This window comes from Balaenoptera physalus (genome assembly GCF_965194825.1).
Source record: "Balaenoptera physalus genome assembly, chromosome: 15".
Classification (NCBI taxonomy): domain Eukaryota; kingdom Metazoa; phylum Chordata; class Mammalia; order Artiodactyla; family Balaenopteridae; genus Balaenoptera; species Balaenoptera physalus.
The window spans coordinates 72,930,588-72,951,103 of NC_138894.1; the positions used below are offsets into that span (position 1 = coordinate 72,930,588).

The window sequence follows — 20,516 nt, forward strand, 5'->3', positions numbered from 1 at the left end:
TAAAGCCCTCTGTATTTGCATTTACAGTGCTACTAATGTCACATGAATGAGAAATAAATCACTGTTCCTATACATTATTGAGATTTGGGGGGCTGCTCATTGCCACCATTTAACCCGAACTACACTGACTGATGGACTCACTTCCTTGAAGTTAGATGTAGTCATTGTTACTAGTTCTGCCAAGAAAATGTGGGCAGAAGTCACATGTATTACATGTATCACTTGGTTGTATCTCTTCAGGCTTCAGAAGTCATACTTCTGGGTCCAAATGCAGTGGGGCGGTAAGGAATCAGGAACAAAATGCAGAGATTAGGTATTTATGACTTGGTGAAGAGAGAATGAGATTGCATGGAAGAAGATATTTTACATCTAATATAAGTGTGCCTTGACTCTCTCATCCAAATCCTTACTTCTGCCTTTGGGCCACCCAGCATTTTCTTGGATAGAAACAGACCTAAGGGTCCTGAAGTCCTGGATGTCAGAGACTTAGTCCCATCTCTGCTTGGCTCCCCACATGTGAAGTGAAGGGACGTTGTGTACTTACTGCAGCCGTGTGGCCTAAGGCAGGCTCTCAGGAGGGGTTCATTCTCCTCATGCCTCCTGGTGGTTGCTGGTGTGTCCCAGTGTGGGATTCAGGAACTCTCCCCTAAGAAGTGCCTAACTGATATCACCAGTTTATTGACAGATGCATCTGGCTGGTAGGTTCTTGGGAGAGTGGCTAAAATACAGTATAAAATACTGTGAAACTCCAACTTCTGCTTCAGGAAACATTTTCTGAATACCTGCTCTATTCCTGGAAATTAACAAACATTTCTCCTTGCAACCACCAGATAAGGAAAGTATTATCTCCATTAGACAGATGGGGATGTTGGTTCAGAGACCATAGGGATCTTATCCATGGGTGCAGAGCTAGTGAGTGAAGAACAAAGGATTTGAACACAAATATTTGAATTTCTCTTTCTCTGTCTTTCTCTGTCTCTGCCTCTCTCTGTATGTTAGTAATGTTGTACATACAACTAAATGTACAACTAAGCTCTTAACATTCCCTTCTCTAAATCTCATCCCTGGAATCTTTTTCTTGAAAGCTCTTCCTACTGGCCTGGTGTTAAAGGACATTTTTCAGTCTCCTGGAAATTATTGCTTTGTGACAAAAATTAGTTCATAGAAGTTTGATGGAAGAGCCCAGAGGGGCAAGCCTTGGGAATCAAAATAGTAAAACCTTCTTTCCTGATTCCTGTTGGTTACTCCAGCACAAGCTGTGCTGGGCTGATGTAGGGAACCAGGGATTCATAGAGCTCCCAGCTGGAGCCACTGGCCCGAGACAGTCCTCTCTGGGTTACTTCATACACGTGAGCCGTCACTGTTGTCCAACTGAATACGGTAACATAATCCAGAAGAAAAGACCAGCTGTGGGGTCCGTCTCCCCAGAACACTTCTCAGAACTAACTGTGGGCTTCCCAAGTTGGAAGGCATGCCATAATTAAGGGGATCTGCTGGGGCAGCCACAGGCACCCACAGGTCAGACAGTGCCTCCCATTCCTCCCAACTGCTGCTGCCATACATTTTCAGGGATTTTTGTAGGGTAGGAGCAGTCAAGCCTGTGGTCTACCCCTTCCGGTCAGAGCTGACTCGGTTGGGTGCAGTTAGGTTTGCATGATACCACTGGAAACCATGAGGCCATGGGAGTGGGCAGATGTTCCTGGCTCATCCTCCCTCTGCCTGGGGTTGGCTTTCTTTGAGCTACTTCCTGGTTTCCTTCCTCATCCTCTCCCCAAACCAGTTTCCCCACTTTTCCTTTCTCACTTTCCTTATAATCTTTACTTGTCCATTTCTGGACCACTTCCATCCCTTTAGCAAACACTGTTTCCAAACCCCTTTCAAAATGTTTCTTATAAGAGAGTACCCAGCATTGCCCACAACAGATTTCCAGACCATGAGTAACTCCCATTTGACCTGCTGTTTTCTGGAAAGTCCTATTTCACTTAAGCTAGCATTTCTGGTGACTGGGGTTTACTTAAGCCAAACTCACTTCCCAATCCCTGGATTTTCATTGTTGGTTGTTACTATTTTGTTTTATAAATGTTGAGGGTTTCCTCCCTGACTCCTTATTTGTCCAAATCCAATGTTGATTAGATCTCTGCACTGGTCAGTTACCAGGGTCTACATGAGCTTGTCAGTCATAAGAACAAGGGGGGTGCTTAAGTCGTAATCTCGGGGATCCAGTAGAGAGGAAAGAGCACTGAAACTGGAATTAAAACCTGGGGTTCAAGTTCAAACTCTGCTGTTCGCTCACTCTCAGATCTATTTCTTCAGATGAAAATGGGGCTTATAACATTATGTAATACTTATGAGGATACCATGAATTGATGTACATGAAAGAGCTGTAGTGCTGTACAAACCGTAGGGCATGATGACGAGTGCAGAGAAGTGTCACGATAAGAATAAGTGTGAGATTAAGATGATTTTCTCTCTGGATGGGAGGGAAGCAGACTTAGGTAAAACATGTGAGAAGAATCAGTGCCTTTCCCTCAGCCCTTTCTAGCTGAGCAGAGGTCATTGAACAAATACTGATTGACCACTACTAGGGATACAAAAAAAGTAACATCTAGTCTGTTTTATGCCGTACTAGAGGTAGACATAAAATACATTGGAAATAGATGAGAGAGCAATGAATTTTCCTTGGTGTGGTTGTGTGTGGAAGTCTGAGGCTATGGCCTTTGGGGAGCTGACTGCATTTAAGCTGAGCTTTCAAGGATTTCATTATAGGGAGAAATGGGGAAAGGGGGTTCTAAGCTGAGGGAGTGAACTGGGAAAAGACATTGAGGTTTGGTGGTGAGTTTAGGGATTGGGGAATAGCCTATTAGCCAAAAGATGGGCTGTGTGGGCTGGGTCCAGATGGGTCCTGATGGCACAACCCTGTATGCTAAGGCAAAGTGGCCTGTGCTGTGGACTCTTGGTCCTTCTCACTGCGCTTGGAATCTTTCTGTTTGCATTGGTTTGAGCTTTAGGAGAGGTTTTCCCTTAAAGTTGTGAGTCTTTGCCACTGCTCACCTACTTTCCCTCCTCTTTAATAATATTTATACAAGCTGTTGGAAGTACACCACTTTCCAGACTCACTCCCAATATTTGCAGGGAGAGGGTACAAATGGAAGTCCATTTGCTATATGTTTACGTATTTAAAAGTTGTAAACCAACTTAACAAATGTTAAATCAAGAGGTTCTATGCTCCTCACTTGACAAATGCACATTCATAATCACCTTGAAGGCTAGGTTTTAATTTATAGTTTACGGACTCTCCAGCGAACTGCCCTCCCCCGCCTCATAGTGCATCTCCCCTTTCCACCTTGACTTCCCATCCTCAGCTCTGTCCCACCCTGTGATGGTCTTCTCTCAGGCAGATGAGTGGATAAGGCAGCTCACAAATCCAAGCTATGCCCACTGTCCCCAGGAGTCACCCTCCGGGGACCTCAGGTTGTACATATCAGGAGCCAAGGGGTGGTCATACTAAGAGCACAGCTCTCCTTTGCAGGAATAGACCAAGGAAAATGGCCAGATTGGGCCTTGGAGTGAGCTGAGGCCATTTGGTGGGAACCCAGGTACTTAGGGTATGCTATAAAAGGGGGAGTGATATAGGCTATGAGTGGTTACTTTCCTTAGGCCTAAAGGACCTCTCAACCCGTGCAGAGGGGAATAACCACAGGAAAAATGGAGAAGCGTCCTTTAAAGGGCAGGCCCAGGACAGGGCCACCTCTTGCTTGGGCCTCAGGGTGGGGCTGTGATGAGCAGCTCCTATCCTTGGTGAGTCCTACTTTCAGGGTTACTGGGCTGACTTTGTAGGCGCACCCAACCTTGCCGGCAGGAAGACTTCTTGTCACCTCCATCTCCCAATAGATCTTTTAAGGGAGTCAAGTCTATGCATTGGTGGACAAGGGTCTGACAACATATTTCATAATGCCATACAATGTTATGACCATTTCAGAGGCTTACTAAGGAGAGGATTACTCAAGGATACTCTATATTAGGAAATCCTGGTCCAAACAGTTATATGAAAATGATAAGCATAAAATAAACTAAAGCACTTCTATCATCTGATATTATTTTCCTTTCCTTAACACTCTGGCTACACTGATGTTGCACAAGAGTTGGGAGTGTCCTGATAGCAACGCACAACTTGCTCAGAGATGAGTGAGGCTCAGAGGACATGAATATAAAGCACTGCTGCACACTTGAGCAGGCTATGCCATTGGAAAGAAGGATGCAAAAACAAAAAACAAAAAAGTCCAAGTATTATCCCACACCATAATACCCTAGTATGACAGAGCTGGAAGAATACGTGGAGTTTTATAGATAGGAAAGGGTCTTGCTGAAAGTGTCAAGGAGGAACAGATCCTTGGTTGTCACCTGAGTCTCTTGTCTCTTAGACTGAGACTCTTTCCATGGCTTCATCTCAACACAATGTTTGGTTGCCAAAATTCTCTAGATCAGTTGAATGAGGGCTCTGTTTCATAACAAAGGGATGGGAAGCTAGAAGATTTTGCCTTGGAAAAAGATATTCTTTTATTTTTTTGGAACAAGTTCACAAACTCTGCTCACAGACCCACCATTGAGGCACTCTGATTTAGCCTCCAGGCAAGGTGCTTCATGCATTTCCTGGGAGCTGCTACTTCCCTGGCACCCAGACATGGCTACTGGGGCTGTGTGATTCATTCACAAGATCCTTGTCACCGGAAGTAGGAAGTTCCTACTTCCATATGAGATTCTCAGAATAATGGTGATAATTAGATAGCGGTGATGAATAGGGGACATTTAATATCACTGATAGTGATCAAGACTGAAAAATTATAGTTGCCAGGTCACTAAGGACTGTTAACTATTCTGGTCTGGCTAATCATCTGGTTCTAGAAGACGTCCAAGAATCACAGAGGTAGGAAATTAGACTAAGAGGCCATGGAGTGGTCCCTGAGGTAACTTCATCATCCTTGGGAACCACTCTATTTTTCCTCCCTTTGGGTGTTCTGTCTTCCTTCTTGTCTCCTTATGTCCTAAATCTATCAGGCCCACAAGTATCACCTATGGGGGGTTAAAACTTTTCCCGTCCAGGTTCATGTTCCCTTCATGCTCCAGGAAGCTACCAAGCCACCAAAGGATACTGTTTTCCAGAAGCTTCCTTGTTCTCCTAGAGAAAAATGGCCAAGCCCAAGTGTCAGGTAGACCCTGCAGGAAGGCTCCTGCCTTTGCCCTTCTCTGCACATCCTGGGCCTGGGATTCTGGAGGAGTGGTGACAGTAGTCACATGGCCTGTTTCATCTGCTTCTCTCCTGGTAGAGTGAGGCTGGGACCTGGGACCTTTTTCTTGGTCCCCAGCGAGTCAATTGTCAGATGGGTGACAGCTAAGATTGCACTGACTTCTTACTGTCTGTTTCTTCTCTCTCCCTAGAACTTTTTTACACTTTACATTTCCTTTGGGATTATAGAATCCCTTAAGATTCTTGTACTCTGACATCTTGTAGTCTGACAATTTCTGTTCACTGGGTGATCTCTGTCTATGAAGCACTTTATGGGGACTGTAAGAGTAAAGACAGAGATATAAACCATGTCTGTGTATTTTCAGAAGACAGACCTGAACGGCCCCAAGCCTGCTTCTGCCATACTGCACACCATTCTCCTTGTTGTTTCATCCCCTACTCTACTCCTCTGATTCTCTCAAGGTCAAAGTTTCTCACTGCTGATACCTCTTCAGTGTTAAGTGAGACTTTTATCAATGAAGCAGTTTCTCCCCTGCCTCCAGCCCCTATAATAGGTGGTGTTGAGCTAGGAAAGCCTAGTCTCTGCTCTCTATTGCTTTCAGAAGATTCTAGAATCAGAGGAACTTGGGTTCAAATCCTGGTTCCCCCTTACCAGCCATGTGAATTACATAACCTCTTTGAGTCCAGACAGCTTTTTCATATAGAAAACAAGAAATGATATCTATCTTATAGGGATATTGTAGAAAGTAAATGAGATCCATATAGAATGCCTAATTTAGGACTTGGCATATATTAGTGGCTTCATAAATCTTTGTCCTCTTCAAAATGTCTCCTACTAGGGAGGTGATTTAACTTTGACCAGTAGACTAGCCTTAGGACTGGAGGCCTTCCGTTGCAGCATTTATAGCAAGAACTATATACTCTCCTAAAAGACCTTAAGGTTACTTGCTAGATCAGTGAGGAGATGTGGTCGTCTTAATTTCTCCAGTCATCACAAAATGTACTAAAATAAAGCTAACAGTATAAGAAATCTCCTTAACTCACTCAATGAGAATCGCTCAGAGTGCTGTGATGTGGATGCAGCATTATAGCTCATGAGATTACAATTCACACTTCAGGAAAATGGCAAATATTATGCCATGAAACTTTGGGATTACCCACAAATGGCTAAAATCTCAAATATCAATCCACAAATGCCAAGGATCAACTAGCTTTCAAGACTCTGGAGAGAAGGGTAGACTTCTTCCAAAAGTGCAAGAAAGGATGGAAGGGAAGGTCCCATCAGCAGTGGACAGCATCGGCCAGGCATGGATAAGACCACCAGGAAGGACTCGTGCAGAAGGGAAGACTCTATGCAGCAGATTGCTCCAGTTTCCTTTTCCTCTCCTTGAGCACTGGGAAGACTGAACTTAGTCTCGAGAACAGGTCTGAGGTGGCCAGCTTGCTCTCTGTCCCTGATTGCTTTGGGGACTATGCTCCCTTTTTGGGCTGTATGCCTTGGGATGTAAACAGTAGTTTAATGGATTTTTTTAAAAAGCAGGAGAGATGGTGTTCCTTCTTTTTTAAAAGAAAAACAAAGCAAATAGCATCATTAGCAACACTATGTTCCTGTGGAGAGTTCTGGTTCAAGGACTGATTTAGAATGGGAACAGCAGGTGATCTTCCTATACACTCTGGCACCCTGACTTGACTTCCCAGAGGCTACTGCATTAAAACTAGGGAGGCAGCCCTGGGAGGTCTGAAGGAAGTTCTCAAGTTTTCAGATCATAACTATTTAAAAAATATCAATATATATATGGGACTCCCCTGGTGGCGCAGTGGTTAAGAATCCACATGCCAATGCAGGGGACATGGGTTCGAGCCCTGGTCCGGGAAGATCCCACATGTCACGCAGCAGCTAAGCCCGTGCACCACAACTACTGAGCCTGCATGCCACAACTACTGAAGCACGTGCGCCTAGAGCCCATGCTCTGCAACAAGAGAAGCCACCGCAATGAGAAGCCTGCACACTGCAACGAAGAGTAACCCCTGCTCGCTGCAACTAGAGAAAGCCTGCGCGCAGTAACAAAGACCCAACGCAACCAAAAATAAATAAATTTATTTTAAAAAAAATCACTATGTAAGCCTGAAATCTGCATCTTTGCTTTGGGGAATGGTGATATTTAGGAGGGACGGTAATGTTCTGAAATGTTCAGTTTCTGAAATGTTGGCTCAGAAATCATGGATTACCTATAAGGTAAAATGAGGGTGTTCTTTAAGCCTCTTTGACCCTACCAAAGCCTGTCATAGTGCCTGAGACAGGGCAGAGTCCTATTAAAGTTGATAAATGGATGGGTGTGTGAATATTGCCTTGTGTAGAAGTTGCCCTGAGCCCATCCTTAAAACAGAATTGAGGATGGGGACACTAAAGGCCAAGGATCTGGGAAGGAGACCAAAATTGTTTTCTGCTCAGGGGCCCACAATCCTTGGTGGCCATCATTTACACACGCAGCTTTGCACATGGGTCAAGCCAGCCATCTGAGCTGTGCTCCCTTGCCTTTAACTAAAACCAGGTCCCCTCATTGCTCTAATTCATTCGTTTGTTCATTCAGTATTCAAGAAATATTTCTTTCTTTCTTTTTAATCATTTGCTCCATTTACATGAGAGAGACAGATCTGAGCTTATTTATAGAGAATTTGATTACTCTTGGGACTAACAAAAGACTTCAAAGAAGAAATTTCAAAATACTTCTTGAACAAATATTGTGTTCACCATGCCCAGGCAGTGTTTTGCACTGACAAAAACACATTAACACATCTGTCTTTGGGGAACTTATTGTATTAGTGAATGTAATCCTAGATGTTGTAACAGACAAACCCAGAAATCTCAGTGGGTAAATACAATACAAGTTGATTTCTTGCTCCTAAAAAGTCAAATAAGCAATAAGGTAGGGGAGGAGAAAGCTCAGATCATTGCAATATTTATTTAAGGACTTTGGCTGACTTAAAGCTCTGTTATACTTAGTGTGAGTCTTCCAAGATTACCCTGGACATTGACATTAGCGATCAGAGAGTGGGAGAGAAAATGGCAATCTGGAGATTGTGAACATCACTTTCATCCATATTTCATTAACCAGAACTCAATAATATAGCTTTATCCACATGTAAGGGGGCTGGGAAATGTCGCACCTGGCTGGCAATTGTTTCCCAGCAGAAACTCTCTATTAGAAAAGGAGGGCATGAATATTTGGTTGGCAGGTAGACACGTCTGCCACACTTACTTCTATTAGGTTCAAGTAGATAGACAATACACATTTAAGTGAGTACATTATATAACATTTCAGATGATAATAAGAAAAATAAATCAGGGGAGAGGAACAGGGCTGCAAACAATTGTGAAAATAGTTTTCCCTAATGGTACACATTCGGCCATATTGCCTACAGAGTGTATGTGAGTTGATCCTTTGAATGAGCAAAGTAGTAAGGACTCTCCTTCCTGAGTTGTGCTGGAGCAGCTCAGATTGGAAAGAGAGACTTTACTTGGTATCCAGACAAGCCCACATTTTCATCATCACAATGATTATGAGATTATAGAGTTTATTGAAAGATATTATTGGAAAACATAATAGGTGCAGACAGATAAAGCAGGTTTACATTTGCTTCTGGGCCTTTTCTACTTTTTGAGCTTTTTGTCAGCAGTATTGACCCAGGCAGAAGTTCAGGTGCTTTTAGTTTTGATTCTGTATCCACTTTTGGATAATACCACCTTGTTGATTCTAAAAGGATCTACTTCGCAGATGCACATAGAAAATCAAGGGTTGATTTTCTCAGTAGTAATAGAGTAATGTGGCCTTTATGCTGAGGAATACTAGCTGGCTACCTAATATCAATGACAGAAGTTTAGTTGGAAAGAAGTTGGTGAGGGACTATAAATGGTTCTAAGAATGTATGGAGTGATGGGAGAGAGTTCCATATTTGGCAAAAGGCAGAGGCTTAGACATTTCTGAAAACTCAGTTCATTCCTTGCATTGTGGGCTTAATTCAATGGGCATTTATTGATCCTTTTTATATACCTGGCCCTATGCTGGGCACCAACAATATAGTAGTAAATGGTTCTGCTCCTGATCTCAGGGGCTCACCATCCAGGCCTGAGAGAAATACTTCAACATCCAGAAGGCTGAATTTCAGCTGGACTGAGAGTACCCATGAGTGCTATGCTAAAAATCTTGGGTTTTATGCTTCCTAGTTAGTGAAGAAGTATCAAAGAGATGCTTTCTCTGCTGGGTAGTGGGTGACAGGTGTAGAAACCAGTACTTGCTTACTGTGAGACAGTTGGCAACTCAACTTATTGGACCACCATTTTCTTTGTCTGGAAAGGGAAGATAATAATAATTTCCCTGCTCATCTTGCAGGGCTTTTATAAGGATGAAAACATATCACATTGTGTGAAAGAAATGTTATTCAGTTGTTAAGAACTATTATTAGGATTGGTTAATAATCTAGACATCTGGGAGAACAAGGGAGGACTTAGGTGCTGGGCAGTGACGCTCTGAGAATATAGCAAAATCTTTCATCTAGAATGGGCGTATGTAAGAGGGAAACCAGTCTTAGCTAAAAAAAACAGAAAACCCAACAACTTAGTAAAAAATAATCTAAACAATGGAATATTTTGAAAGAAAGGTGAATTTTTTCAAGTAAAGTTTGTTGTAAGTGAAGGAAGTGAACAGGGGATGCCTGTCAGACACAGAAAAGATGCATATCTGGATTCAAAGAGAGGGAGTGAGCAGACCAGAGGCACTGCTGCCCAGGCAGGTTAAGGGCTGGCAGTGAGACTTCTGAAGGGAACTGGGGATCTGCCAGGGCACAAGCTACCAGAGAATCAACTCAAAAGCAGCAAAGGCTCTACAGCTGTCGACCCAACCCAGCCTAAGCCTTCAGAGAACACGCCAAAGCTTTCCTGAATCGCTCTTCCTCTTTTGCAGGGAGTACTTGGCCCCAAGGGGGCTCACTCTTCCAGAAATAATGACTTGGTTCTTGGCAGCATTTTCTCTCTTCTTATCTTTTATGATTTCCTAACAGTGTTGTTCCAAGAGGAAGAGGTCTGTGTCCAGGAGGCCTCAGGGTTTATCTGACTTTTCTGTGGACTTTGGGACCTCACGTGCCAATGCAGTGCATATTATAAACCAAGCTGTCCTTAGGAAAATGAAGCAAATTAATGTCATGTAAGTTATAGTTGGCCTATTTCAAGACCATGAAATCCTGTTATTCAGCCCAAATTTGAGAATGCATCCCAACGTTGAAAGCATATACAGAAGGTCTTCAGCTTGGGGAAGACCTAATTTACAGCATCTTGAAAAATTGCAGAGAAAGACATGGTCACAAATATTCTTCTGAATTAGAAGTAATCATACTAAGTCAAAGTATCAATATGTCAAAGTTTTGTTACATCTCAGTTTTATAGAAACTAGTTATTACAGAAATAAAATCTGAATGACAACATAAGCCCTTATTGAATTGTTCCATAATAACAGTGGAATTTCTTCTCCAGATAAGAGAAGGAGGCTAATGATTGGCTGAGTGGGAAGTAAATCAATCCTTACAATCAGTTCTCTGTATCCACCTGTTTCAAATCCACAGATTCAACCAACCAAGGGCAGGACATTTGATCCAAGATTGGTTGAATCCGCATATGCTAAACTGTGATTAGGGATATGAAGAGCTGACTGTATTCATTGTACTCTAGCCATTTTACATAAGGGACTTGAGCATCTGTGGATTTTGGTATCTGGAAAAAATCCACCACAGATACTTTGGGACAAAAGTATATGTTGAGTACTTACTATGGGTAAAACATCTAACCTCTGCCTCATTTAATTCTCACCAGTGTGGATTCCTACACAGCTGGTATAGTTAGCCCCATTTCATAGATAAGGATATTGAAGCCAAGAGAGTGATTTTTGCCAAAGGTCACACAGAACTGGTGGAGCTAATATTCAAGTTGTCTACCTAACCCCAAACCTGAGCTCTTTACTCAGCCTTCCCCCTTTACCTTGAGAGTGTCCTGGTGCTTTGGCTAGAGACTGGCTAGGAGGAAGTGGAGGTCTTGTAAAGCTGGGTAGATCAGTGAATAGGGGAAAAGCCTCTCCATCACAGAGGTGTGGGCACTGTTGGGAGAATTGACCCATTACAAAACACCTACCCAAGCTTAACTCCTCTACCTCTCCCAAACTCCTTCCCTCTTATTCCTTTTAAGGCAGGATTTCTCCATTGACATTTTAGATCAGATAATTATTGCTTATAGGAGGCTGTCCTATGCATTGTAAGGTGTTTAGTAGCATCCTTGGCCTCTATCAATTAGATACCAGTAGGAACTTTCCCCAGTCATGTCAATAAAACTGATGGAAGAAATGTTCACATATTGAGGTATGGGGAAGTAATTCTGGCTTATATAAGATTTAACTTAAACTTTATGCTAACTAGAACAGCCTGTTTTGTGACCTATTATACATATGCTTTAACCATTAAAGAAAAGAGTGCATTGACCAGAAGTAAAAATGTCTGTTTTAAAGATAAAGATTAAATGCCTCCATTCCTGAGACACCAGTGCTAGTACACTTCAATGACAAGGATCCTTTCCCAGGCGCCAAGGCTGTACTGACTTTTGGTGTACATGCTGATCTGTCATCTTTGAAATCTTGAAATAATGTACGCTTGTCATGTTTGATGTTCTTTGTTCTGACAGGATATAAAACTGTGCTGAAAACCATGCTTCTCAGGATCAGTTCCTCAAAGCAATCTGAGAGTCTGAGGCTATAGTCCTCAGTTTAGCTCGAATAAAGCTCTCTTCTATTTGTATGGTAGATTGATTATTGATGATTTCCTTTGACGTTACTTTGTGTAGTCAGCAAGTTATCAGAAAAACCCACCTGAGGTCGCCTGGAGTCTACTTTGGACTCAGTACCAAGCACAGACCCCTTGAGTCCCCACCGCCCTGGCTTCACAGAATTCTTCCGGTGCTTTGGTGAGTTCTTCCTGATATAGGGACCTCCTTATCTTAAGTTTGACGTTCCTGTGACTTTTGTTCAAGTTGTCATCTTAAGCCTTGAAGTTTTATTGTGGAACTGGTACAATTCCTAGGTAGAAAGGATCTAGGAGGAATCCCTAGGCAGGAAAAGCCTAGAAGAAATTTTTGTTATATTTCCTAGGTGAAAAGGACCTAGGGAGAATTTCTAAGCAAGAAAAGCCTAGAAGAAACTTTGGAGTGCTTTCCTAGGCAGGGACCTAGAGGTGATTTCTTACCCAGGAACCTAGAGGGAATTCCTAGGCAGGAAAAACCTAGAAGGAAATTTAGAGTTAAATGTGTTGGCTGACCTCTTTTTCAAATTTGGCTTAAATTGGAAAGATTTGTATGTATATATTATGAAGAAGCTGTTTGAGAGCAAAATGAGACTGAGTCCATTCAGCTCTCAAAAGAAGGGACACTAGTTCCTTCCAGACCAGAGGCATTCTCAGGCAACTGACAACCTAGAGGAAGTGTCTGAGAAATGATCATCATAACGAGTAGTGGTCCCATAAGGAACCCCATCATGACACTTTATGTAGTTTATAGCTGTCCTGGGGATGCACATAAGAATTTGTCATTCAGTGCTCTGAGCCCACACAGTGGTTTTAGACAGCTGGCTGGAGAAACCGAGACACAAAAGAGCTGAACTGACTTGAGGGCAACACCTTGATGAGCTAAGCTCACAAGTAGCACACTTCTTTTTTTTTTTTTTTTTAATTATTAGCACCTTTAATTATTATTTATTTATTTATTTATTTTGGCTGTGTTGGGTCTTCGTTTCTGTGCGAGGGCTTTCTCTAGTTGTGGCAAGCGGGGGCCACTCTTCATCGCGGTGCGCGGGTCTCTCACTATCGTGGCCTCTCTTGTTGCAGAGCACAGGCTCCAGACGCGCAGGCTCAGTAGTTGTGGCCCAGATGCTCCGCATGTGGGATCTTCCCAGACCAGGGCTCGAACCCATGTTCCCTGCATTGGCAGGCAGATTCTCAACCACTGCACCACCAGTGAAGCCCTCTTTTTTTTTTTTAAGTTTCAGTTAAAGTTAAAATTTTCTGCCAAGCCAAAACCTCCCTTACTCTACTTTCCCTTGTCCTATAAAAAGCCTGATCCTACCTAAATGCCGGAATCATCTGGTCTTCCAGTAACCTTGATGCTCACCAGCTGAATAAAGCCTTTAGCAAATTTTATTCTGTCATGCAAATCATTTTGTTTTGACAACTAACATATTCACTTTAGACTTTCATTTATCTTTTCTCTCTAGAGTCATGTTTTCTTCTTTTTATTCATTTCTGCTGTTTCATTCTGATTTATAAAAACTTTTATTCTTCCTTGCCTTCCTCTGCATTTTTTACTTGAATATTTTTTAGATTTTATTTTGCAAATTATACATATTATTCTTTTTCTCTTCTTAGGCAGTTTTAATATTTTAACAAGCATTCTAACTTGAAATATAAAGTTTATCCACACCCCTAATAATACAAAGATTTAGAGCTTTGTAGTTGCAATCACTTTAAAAAATTTGCATTACTAATTTATTATTTATATTTATGTTGTTTTGCTTAAACCCACAATTAGAAATCGGTGTTGGTGTTTTTGTTATTATTGTTAAATAAAATTAATTATTACTTGTATTGTGTATTTTTTCATGACATATTTTCTAATATTTCATATTTCCATCCAGTTAATCCTTTCTTTCTTTCTTTCTTTCTTTTCTTTCTTTCTTTCTTTCTCTCTTTCTCTCTTTCTTTTCTTTCTTTCTTTCTTTCTTTCTTTCTTTCTTTCTTTCTTTCTTTCTTTCTTTCTTTCTTGTGAGTTGTATAATAAAAAACTGAAATTAGTCACATTTATTGATAACAGTAGAGTCTATCATAAAACCATAATTGTGAGGTACTGAAAAGGGGGGAAATTGAGACCATTGGAGTACACAAAGTCTAGAAATTTAGATGCAAATATGTTGGAGAAATAATCTAAATGAGTTATAAAAATCACCAAGAATTACAACTGGGATAGCATTGGAAAAAGTAACAATAATCTAGTTGCTAAGACATTCAAGGAACAATGACCAGGGTATGGCAGATGAATATTACAAGGAAAGGTAGCAGTCAGTATGACCTGATGTACTGTCATAGCATTCTTTTTTTTTAAAACATCTTTATTGGAGTATAATTGCTTTACAATGCTGTGTTAGTTTCTGCTGTATAACAAAGTGAATCAGCTATATGTATACATATATCCCTATATCCCCTTCCCCTTGCATCTCCCTCCCACCTTCCCTATCCCACCCCTCTAGGTGGTCACAAAGCACTGAGCTGACCTCCCTGTGCTATGCAGCTGCTTCCCACTAGCTATTTATTTTACATTTGGTATTGTATATATGTCAATGCTACTCTATCACTTCGTCCCAGCTTACCTGTCCCCATACTCATGTCCTCAAGTCCATTCTCTGCATCTGTGTCTTTATTCCTGTCGTGCCCCTAGGTTCATCAGAACCAATTGTTTTTTTTTGTTTAGATTCCATATATAGGTGTTACCATATGGTATTTGTTTTTCTCTTTCTGACTTACTTCACTCTGTATGACAGACTCTATGTCCATCCACCTCACTACAAATAACTCAATTTTGTTTCTTTTTCTGGCTGAGTAATATTCCATTGTATATATGTGCCACACCTTCTTTATCCATTCATCTGTGGATGGGCACCAAGGTTGCTTCCATGTCCTGGCTATTGTAAATACTGCTGCAATGAACATTGTGGTACATGACTGTTTTTGAATTATGCTTTCTCAGGGTATATGCCCAGTAGTGGGATTGCTGGGTCATATGGTGAGGAAACACAAGCTTTAAATGACACATTAAACAATATGAACTTAATTGATATTTGTAGGACAATCCATCCAAAAACAACAGAATACACTTTCTTCTCAAGTGCTTATGGAACATTCTGCAGGATAGATCATCTCTTGGGTCACAAATCAAGCCTTGGTAAATTTAAGAAAATTGAAATTATATCAAGTATCTTTTCTGACCACAATGCTATGAGACTAGGTATCAATTACAGGGAAAAAAACCTGTAAAAAATACAAACACAAGGAAGCTAAACAATATGCCACTAAATAACCAAGAGATCACTGAAGAAATCAAAGAGGAAATCAAAAAATACCTAGAAACAAATGACAATTTAAAAAAAATGACCCAAAACCTATGCAATGCAGCAAAAGCAGTTCTAAGAGGGAAGTTTATAGCAATACAATCTTACCTCAAGAAACAAGAAAAATTTCAAATAAACAACCTAACCTTACACTTAAAGCAATTAGAGAAAGAAGAAGAAGAACAACAAAAAAAACCCCAAAGTTAGAAGAAGGAAAGAAATCATAAATATCAGATCAGAAATAAATGAAAAAGAAATGAAGGAAACAATAGCAAAGATCAATAAAACTAAAAACTGGTTCTTTGAGAAGATAAACAAAATTGATAAAACATTAGCCAGATTCATCAAGAAAAAAAGGAAGAAGACTCAAATCAACAGAATTAGAAATGAAAAAGGAGAAGTAACAACTGACACTGCAGAAATACAAAGACTCATGAGGGATTATTACAAGCAACGATATGCCAATAAAATGGACAACTTGGAAGAAATGGACAAATTCTTAGAAAAGTACAACCTTCCGAGACTGAACCAGGAAGAAATAGAAAATATAAACAGACAAATCACAAGCACTGAAATTGAAACTGTGATTAAAAATCTTCCAACAAACAGAAGCCAAGGACCAGGTGGTTTCACAGGTGAATTCTATCAAACATTTAGAGAAGAGCTAACACCTATTCTTCTCAAACTCTTCCAAAATATAATAGAGGGGGGAAAACTCCCAAACTCATTCTACAAGGCCACCATCACCCTGATACCAAAATCAGACAAAGATGTCACAAAAAAAGAAAACTACAGGCCAGTATCACTGATTAACATAGATGCAACAATCCTCAACAAAATACTAGCAAACAGAATCCAACAGCACCTTAAAAGGATCTTACACCATGATCAAGTGGGGTTTATCCCAGGAATGCAAGGATTCTTCAATATATGCAAATCAATCAATGTGATACACCATATTAACAAACTGAAGGGCAGAAACCATATGATAATAGATGCAGAAAAAGCTTTTGACAAAATTCAACACCCATTTATGATAAAAACTCTCTAGAAAGTAGGCATAGAGGGAACTTACCTCAACATAATAAAGGCTGTATATGATAAACCCACAGCCAATATCGTTCTCAAAGGTGAAAAACTGAGAGCATTTCCTCTAAGATCAGGAACAAGACAAGGATGCCCACTCTCACCACTATTATTCAACATAGTTTTGGAAGTTTTAGCCACAGTAATCAGAGAAGAAAAAGAAATAAAAGGAATCCAAATTGGAAAAAAAGAAATAAAGTTGCCACTGTTCGCAGATGACATGATACTATACATAGAGAATCCTAAAGATGCTACCAGAAAAATACTAGAGCTAATCAATGCATTTGGTAAAGTAGCAGGATACAAAATTAATGCACCGAAATCTCTTGCATTCCTATACACTAATGATGAAAAATCTGAAAGAGAAATTAAGGAACCGCTCCCATTTACCACTGCAACAAAAAGAATAAAATACCTAGGAATAAACCAAACTAGGGAGACAAAAGACCTGTATGCAGAAAACTATAAGACAATGATGAAAGAAATTAAAGATGAAACAAACAGATGGAGAGCTATACCATGTTCTTGGACTGGAAGAATCAACATTGCGAAAATGACTATACTACCCAAAGCAATCTACAGATTCAATGTAATCCCTATCAAACTGCCAATGGCATTTTTTACAGAACTAGAGCAAAAAATTTCACAATTTGTATGGAAACACAAAAGACCCCAAATAGCCAAAGCAATCTTGGAAAAGAAAAACAGAGCTGGAGGAATCAGGCTCCCTGACTTCAGACTATATTACAAAGCTACACTATCAAGACAGTATGGTACTGGCACAAAAACAAAAATATAGATCAATGGAACAGGATAGAAAGCCCAGAGATAAACCCATACACATATGGTCACCTTATCTTTGGTAAAGGGGGCAAGAATATACAATGGAGAAAAGACAGCCTCTTTGATAAGTGGTGCTGGGAAAGCTGGACAGCTACATGTAAAGAATGAAATTAGAACACTTCCTAACACCATACACAAAAATAAACTCAAAATGGATTAAAGACCTAAATGTAAAGCCAGATACTATAAAACCCTTAGAGATAAACATAGGCAGAACACTCTATGACATAAATCACAGCAAGATTCTTTTTGACCCACCACCTAGAGAAATGGAAATAAAAGCAAAAATAAACAAATGGGACCTAATGAAACTTAAAAGCTTTTGCACAGCAAAGGAAACCATAAACAAGACGAAAAGACAACCCTCAGAATGGGAGAAAATATTTGCAGACGAAGCAACTGACAAGGATTAATCTCCAAAATATACAAGCAGCTCATGCAGCTCAATATCAAAAAAACAAACAACCCAATCCAAAAATGGGCAGAAGACCTAAATAGACATTTCTCCAAAGAAGATATACAGATTGCCAACAAACACATGAAAGGATGCTCAACATCACTAATCATTAGAGAAATGCAAATCAAATCTACAATGAGGTATCACCTCACAGTGGTCCGAATGGCCATCATCAAAAAATCTACAAACAGTAAATGCTGGAGAAGGTGTGGAGAAAAGGGAACCCTCTTGAACTGTTGGTGGGAATGTAAATTGATACAGCCACTATGGAGGTTCTTTGAAAAATTAAAAAATGTAGCACACTTCTCATTCCCTACACTGTCCTTCGAAATTGTTAAGACCTTACAAATAAAATGAAAGTAAAAGGTAAACAGTACTTCCAAAGCCTACCATCTCCCAGATGGGCAGCCACCCACTAGAACTCCAGCTGGGTTCATGTACCGTTGGTACTGAACCAATACAGTACTATCAAGTACTTATCTGGCCCTAAAATGACCAGGATGGGGCTCTTTTGACATTTTGAAACTGGTTTTTACATATGCAGCTAGAAAATAAAGCTGGCTTGATATAATATCTTTTCAAAATTCTGACCCATAGGGAACAAAAGTATTTCTAGGAGAAACCTTGAAGTTATAACTTTTACCATGTCCTTGAAATGTAAACATAGCCTACATCTCCTGAGACTATGGCCTTGGCTTAATCAGTAGAACCTAAAACTTGAAACAAACAAACAAACAAACAAAAAAAAGGGAGAAGAGACCTTTTCAGACTCAAGTAGGAAAACTATGAGATCTCTGTCTGTGTATATCTGGATGTATGTATGTCTATGTATATGTCATAGACATGATATGTCTCTACCTTCAGGTGGTATTATCAAAATTAATTTGTAAAAGATCTCTATTTAAATAGCTTAAACAAATAGGTGTTTATATAAATTCTCAGAAATATAATAGAAATTTACTCAAAGGACTTTTGGGTTCATGAGATCTGGGAGATATTCAATATTAAATTAATATTCAGTATTAAAGTTAGTTTAAGTTGTTGGTATAATTAATACAGACATGTTTTTAGAGTCATCAACATTAGAATAATACTTTAATTGTACCTGGGTTTATGGGAAGTCAATAGACTCCTGTTATCTCTGTTGGAAAATTGGTCAATAAGAAAATTAACTTGGTATGATGATACTTTCATAAGTAATAAAATAGAAATAAATGGTTTTTAGGTAGATTCTTTAAGAATAATTATGTTTTATGGTATGTTTACTTAAAAATAGTTTCTCCAGATTTTTGTTTACTTGAAACTTTAGAGTTTTGCTAAGTTAAGTTTGATGATGGGAATTCATTTAATATCTAGATCATTTTTAATAAGATAAAATACTGAAACATTAATGCTAAGCAAGTCAATGTTTACCTACTTTTGTCTTTTATTAGAGAAAAACTAAAAATGTTTAGTTTATTGGACACACATCTTGTACCACATTGAGGAAAGAAATTATGCTGTGAGATTATGTATGTTTCTAGAGGTTATGGAATATGTACATAAGTTTGCCAGTCAGGAAATGCTGGTATACAGACAGTTCGCAATTGTTGCTTCTTGGTTTTTTGCTAGCGATTGAGGTTCTTAAGGGTTAAAAATTGTAACATATATGTAATTAAACATACTAGAAAAATAAGAGAAACATTTCAATATGCAAGGAAAGTAGGATGTGTGATTCCAGTAAAAAAAGATATGAGGAATGGAAGTGCATTTTGTTAAGGTAAAAAGAAAGTGACTTTGTCCTGAATCTGGTTATTTCTAATGAGAAAGAAAATAAGAGACAAATTTGGATATAGAATGTTGTGGGAGGTTTGTGGAAAAGGCACCCTGAGAAAAGTGGTGGTCAGGACTGGCTAAGATGAGATTGAATTTAAAGGTAAGCTGCTGCAAAACTAGAATTTGGTTCTCTCCCTGTTAGGAGGACAAAGTTTTCTTGGAATATTGATCTGTTTTGATAACGGATTGTAAAACTTTCTTTACATTTTAAGCAATCTGTTGTCTTTCTGTATTTGTCTTTGAAATATTTTATTGTCACTTTGGCTAAGTGAATGACTAAACATTTTTTTCACAGTGACTTATTTGACTGTTTTAAAAACCTTTTTGTTATCTTTGAAAAACTTTCCCAAACTCAAATTCTAAATGAAGTCTTTTGGTTTAGAACTAACTTTGAGATATTTTTCTCTCCTTATAAAAAGAGAGATATTAAACTAATTAGGCATGTTGTCATGGGAAACACTGTCAATAAATAAAATATTCAGCTTTCTTTATGTAGTAATAAAAAGTAATATTCAGCTTTCTTTATGTGGTGTCCATACATATGGACCCTACATATGCATTTTAAGTGTTGCAGACACTTACATGCATTATAAGTGTTCCAGAAATTATGTGAAATTCCTGGAAGTCTTATATGTCCTGACATAAAATGTTATCTGTCATCAAAATTGAGGCTCACACTAAAGGGACTGAACTCAAGTATAAGGGAAATGCCCAGCAGACTTTCATGCAAAGGCAAAAACAACAGAATCTGTAAAGATTATGGCATGTATAAAGTCCATTCTACTTCTGCAAAAAATTAACCCCACACTGTCAGACTTTTGCCATCCTGATGTCCTTGTAACATGGCAACAGCCTGCTTCTAAATCAGAGAAATTGAGATGAG

General features: G+C 39.6%; 1 long non-coding RNA gene across 1 annotated transcript in view; it reads right to left on the bottom strand.

Annotated features, from left to right (window-relative positions):
• The window catches only part of LOC309643875, a 115,335-nt gene that overhangs the window by 91,732 nt on the left and 3,087 nt on the right, over positions 1–20,516 (bottom strand). The window lies entirely within an intron of this gene.